Here is a 5,761-nt window from a genome sequence, read left to right as displayed (position 1 = left end):
TTTACCGCTGCCGTCCCCTCCCTCAGAGCCCCTGCAGAGGTGAAGGTCGATGGCCTGCACCACGTTAGTTGTCCTTATATCCTGGGACACGTTTTTAAAAGTCCCCCATATCTCAGTATTAGATTGTGTCTTAGAAGAAGCCACTTTCACGCTATGACCTTCGCTGTCATCTCCGTCATTTACTCCTGGGGAGGTGACAATTCTATGAGGCAGAGTCTCAGCAAATACCCCAGCGGGGGGTAAGCATCTGCCTCCAGCTGTGCTCCATGGAATTTTCAGTTTTGTTTTCTAAACCGAGGTGTTTTCTTGAATCTGCAGCATTTCTCTGTCTTTGCGGGAGCGAGCTGGTGACCCTCTGAGGTCACATGGCTTGGGGCTCCCTCTGTTTCTTGTAAGCGATGACAGCAGTGTGTGTCCACAGGACACATGCCGACCCTGAATCCTCGCTGCCGATCCTGGAGGGAGAGGGAGAAGGGACTTCCCAGCTGGGACACGGGAAACCCCAGGACGTGAGCTCTCCACAGCACCACCCTCCTGCTGGGGACTCCGAGCAGGTGGGTCCACACCTGGCCTTCCTGGGGTTTGCAGTGCCAGACATTCCCCTTAAGACCCCAGAAGTCCCTGGGGATGCCGGGCTGCTGGCGCTCAGCGGGGGTGCCTCCTGCATTTCTATTTGGCGCTGTGTCCCCATCCCTGTTGCACCTTCCCGCTGCGTGCTTCCCTCTCCTACAAACTGTATTTACAGGAGAATGCTAATTTGTCAAAATGTTAACCTACTTTTTAAAAAGTAAAGACAAATTGGAATCAGTGAGCCAGGGTGAAAGGAATGAAAACGGCTTTCATTTGTACGAAGGGCTTCAACCCCAAGACTAACTGTGGGGCATCCGTGGCAGCACGTCTGAAGTACGGGCTGGGGTGATGGGAGAGGAGCCAGGGCTGAAAGAAAATACTGACTTTTGAAATGTGCTTTTTTTAGAAAATGGAGTAATTATAATCCGTGTGAAAGACTCAGTCTAAACTTGCTTTTCACTATCGTTATGCACATGACCCCAAGCGGCGTTATATTAAGAAGTTACTGCTGCTCCCTGGGGCCTGCCTGAGATTCAGGGCTGGGTGGGATTTAGAGCTAAAATGATCCTCTCCTTAGAGGCAGAGTGGAATCAGCCTTGGCACCTGCCTCCCAAGCGTGGAACCAAAACTACGGCACCCGGAGTGAGGCGGCGCCACCGACATGCCCAGACCAGGCCTCTGCGGCCACGCCGGGGACCGCGTACCCGCTGGACACCTCAGCAGCCCGCCGGGGCCGGGGCCAGGGCGAGGCCTCCTGTCGGTCTGAAGCTCGTGGCGGCTGCTCTTCTGCAGGACCCGGCCTGTGGACCCCGAGTCCTTCTCCGCAAGCAGGAGCCTGCACGTCTGATGCGTGCACAGCTCTTGGAGCCCAAGCCAGACACCGCTCTCGTCTGTTTCGATTTCCAAGGACGGGGACCGGTGGAAGCGGCAGGACGCCCGCGCGCTGCCCGGCGCCTCATCAGGACACGCTGACCCAGCGTGGACGAATAAACCCCACCACCTTGCGGTTGTCTGGCTCTGTTTGCAAAAGCTGCCTGATTGTTTCCTCCTGGGGGGCTTGCCATGAGAACGTATTTACATGTTATACATATTTATAAACCTGTCCCTCCAACGAAAGGAATGGAAGATTATTTTCACCACCCTCACATCCCAGGCTCACTTTTTCTCCAGTTTTAATGTTGCCTCTTATCCTGTGATTCCTTTTCCCCCGAGTTTCCTACCCACTCAGCCAGCTTCTCAGCTGACTCACAGGATGGACAGTGCGAGCCCAGCTCATCTGTCTCTGCAGATGCCTGAGCCTGCGTCCCGCCCCTCCTCCTGGGAGCGGAACTCGAGATTTCCTGGAAGGACTGTGATTCTGAGGACGGAACAGGGTATAAGTGGCTTGTCTCCCCATCTGGGAATCTGCCGCCGGATTTAGAACCGAGGCCTCCATTCCCAGCCGCTGCCCCCCCCCCCATTTCCAGGCCCCGTTTCTGCCCCTCCATCTCTCTCCCTCGCTTGGGTACCTTAGCCTGCTTATCCTCTGAGGGATAATGGCTCGCGGGCAGTCCTGGGGGAGCTATTAGTCACATCAACCCATAAAGCAGTCGTCACCGGGGCCCTGTTTCACACGTGAAGTCGCGAGCCCGGGGAGGCCATGCAGCCACAGCGACAGCTCTGAGGTGGGGCGGGGCTTGGCCGCAGTGGCCCCTGCCTGTGCTGGCCCTTCCCTCACCCAGGACGCAGGGAACCCTCCTCCTTCCTCCGGAGGCGTCCATGCCCTGCACCTGCTGTGTTCCAAGGCCACGTGGTAGGTAGGGATTGACAGACCGCCCGACTCTGCGCCAGCAGGGAGGGAAACCGCCAGGGGAACTGAAGGTTTGCTCTGCACGCTTACCCCGGTGTTACGTGGAGAGACAGGTTTTACCGTTCGTCACCTAAAAATACTGCTTCTCGTAGGTCCTGGGCCATCCTGTTCTGTGTTCCCAAGTTCTTATCATTGCTAATACAAAACCCGTTAAAGACTTGATTGGACCAGTATGGGAGACGCTCTAACCACCCTCCCATCGCGCCCCTGGGAGATGAAGCCGGTTTCTGCGCCGGAGATTTTTCCATCAGAGGGGCCGTAGCGAAATAACACGCATTGTAGGTCACTGCGCTGCTACGGGAAAGGAAGCGTAGCAGCTCTGAGTCGCTGAGTGATTTCTGCTGAGGAGACACAGGGACGGCACTAGCTGGTTGGCAGACGGCTCTGTTCTCCCTTGGAGCCTCGAGCTGACATCACCACCAGGAACCACCGGTCGGCTCGGCTCCCTGTAGCTCTCAGCCTCTGGCCTCTGGGACCTTGTTTAGTTCTTATGTGTCTATTGGGTCCCGTGTGCTGCATCCGGCCCCTGAGCTGCGTTAACGACCAGCTGGCTGGAAGGAACAGTCCTGTCTCCTACGAGTCCTGGGTCAGTTGTCTCACCGGCTCCGGGTCCAGACGGGCCTCAGCGCCCAGCTCGCCCGGTGTTCGCACCTGTCACCTTCCATCTGCGCCGAATCCTCACTCCCCCTGAGGTCAGCTTGTTACGGTATTAGTTATTCTGCTGCTGTAATAATTCCGGTCCATCTGCTGTCAGGATTGGCACTAATTTGCCCAGGTTTCGTACCCTCTGAAAGTCTAACCCAGGAGACTGTGCCCTTGGCCTTGGGGTCTAGGACTCGACCGGCTCCCGGCCCAGGCCCATCTGTGTCTGCTGTGCCTCCTGTTCTTACTATTTCTGTGGGGAATTCACACAAGACGACCGCAAACTGGCGGTGGACGTAGCTCGCCCTTGGGACACTCAGCATCGCGCGATGCTTACCCTGGACGTCACCCCAGCATCGCGCGATGCTTACCCTGGACGTCACCCCAGCATCGCGCGATGCTTACCCTGGACGTCACCCCAGCATCGCGCGATGCTTACCCTGGACGTCACCCCAGCATCGCGCGATGCTTACCCTGGGCGTCACCCCAGCATCGCGCGATACTTACCCTGGGCGTCACCCCAAAGATCACTCTCGCCCTTGGGACACTCAGCATCGTGCGATGCTTACCCTGGGCGTCACCCCAAAGATCACTCTCGCCCTTGGGACACTCAGCATCGTGCGATGCTTACCTGGGCGTCACCCCAAAGATCACTTGGTGCAGCTCTGATTTTACAGAGGAAGCAGCTGAGTCCCAGGCGATAGAGGTGAATCGCTCGGCATCACACAGCAAATCACAGTCAAGGAGGGACGGAACACGGCTCACAGCTGCCCTTGGCGATGGAGCCGCTGGCGGCTGCCATGGGACGCAGGGCCCGTCGTCTCTGCCCCAAACCCAGAGGCTGTGCGTTGTGTTCATGGCATCTTCTTCCTCCTCGTTAAACCGTCTGCTATTCACGACTAATCTGGTCAGGCTGACGAGAACTGAGCCTCGCCCGGGCCTCAGAGCATCAGTCTCGCCTCGAGGCAGCCCCGAGTGGACAACAACCCAGGACTGACGCCGGGGCCTTTCCTTTACGGAGGTGGAGGGGCCGGTTCCGCGGGCGCACAGCACCGCCTTCTGGGAAGCGGGGGCGTCGCCGATTTGCGGCCGCTCTTTCCGCCGGGCACCTTCTCTTCTGCTGAGAGGACTCTGTCTCTGGTTCCAGGGCACCGACCTGTGCGTCATACACGGGCAGCCTCTGCTTCTCCTGCTTCCTCTCCTGAGAGTTGAGTATCACCACCGTATGTATCACTCGGCCGTGACCCTGAGCGGCCCGGTCCCCTGCGGCTCACGGGGCTCTGGGACCAGCTCGCAGAGGCGGAAGCATCCTCCTAGTAGCAGCCGCTCCGCGCCTCCCAGGGGCCCGAGACCCCAAACGCGCTCAGCAGACCCTCCCTCAGCACTCAGTAACCCGAACTCACAGAGCCCCTGCCCGGGGTGGTCGGGGGTGGGGGGATGGCCCCGGGCATCACGTCCTTAGAGCAGATCCTTGGTTTCCCTGCACGTTCCTTCTATCCCTGGCAGAATCCGGGCGTTGACTTGGGGCGGAAGCCACAGGGGCGCAGGTGCTCTGGGTGGGTCAGGCAGGGGCAGGGCTCACCTGGCAGGAGAGGACCAGCCAGCTGGGGTGAAGAGCTCAGGTCCCCATCCGGAAGACTAAACCCCCAGGGCCACAGCCAGCACCCGCGCCGGGAAGGGGAAGAGGGGCCTGGGGCCCTGAGCTCTCAGACAGGATGCAGAGGCAGATCCCGGAGCAAAGAGCCCAGCGTGACCTGCACCACCAGCCCCTCTCCTGCATGTGCAAAGAAGAGAATGCGCCGGCTTCGTCACGTGTAAGATCAGGGAAGGTTAATTCCCAGGTCGGGTCCTGCCCAGGTTTGACCCCCAGGCCTCCCCAGTGGACATCGTTATTATATAAGCAGAGCTAAAATGTTAAATCTAGAGCAAAACAGTAACCAATTAATAAACCATTTAAACTATCAGGCAAACAGAAAGGTCTTCGGTGTGATTTAGCGTTAGCAAAATTGTTGATAGATTTTTAGATCTTTTTTTTTTCTGACTCCTCTTAGGGCCTAACTGCTAAATGTTGTTTGAACAGATTATTCTTTAAAATAGTTTTTAATTTGTTTTTAATCTGTAAAAAGAACATTCTCTATCTGTCAGTGTGGTGACAAAAATAGTCCAAACTAAAAATAAAGCTCTATGCCCAAAATTGTATAATTTTTTCACAACAAAGTACATCTGACAGTTTTCATCTCTGTTGAATTGTCACGACTTTTGGGGAAGGAAAAGTACACTGTGTCAAGCAGTCTTTCATTTCAAAGGAATGAAAATTACTTTGTACCTTCTATACTTCCACAAACTACTTTTTTACCTATTTCCATTAATTTACTTAGATTAATGCAAAAAGCCAGGAAAAATAATTTACCCTTGAATGAGTCTTGTCTGCCTGGGTGATTCCTATGCAATTAGAAGATGGGAAATGATGCACTTTCCTGAAATTATTGTGAAATATCACAGTCTCCTCCTCTTAGCCTATCAGTAGGCAGGAGGAAATACAAAATACTCTACACCTTGGGGAAGTTTTAACATGCTGACTTTTCAATGGAAATGCACCCAGTCACCCCATAATCCGCATGTGACGACACACGTCCATGAGCCGCGGGCTCTGAGCAGACCTCCTGCCGGCCTGTGCCCACCCGCCTGGGTCCCTGGATC

Source organism: Orcinus orca, chromosome 13 (genome assembly GCF_937001465.1).
Source record: "Orcinus orca chromosome 13, mOrcOrc1.1, whole genome shotgun sequence".
Classification (NCBI taxonomy): Eukaryota; Metazoa; Chordata; class Mammalia; order Artiodactyla; family Delphinidae; genus Orcinus; species Orcinus orca.
Note: the sequence above shows the minus strand (reverse complement) of the source record.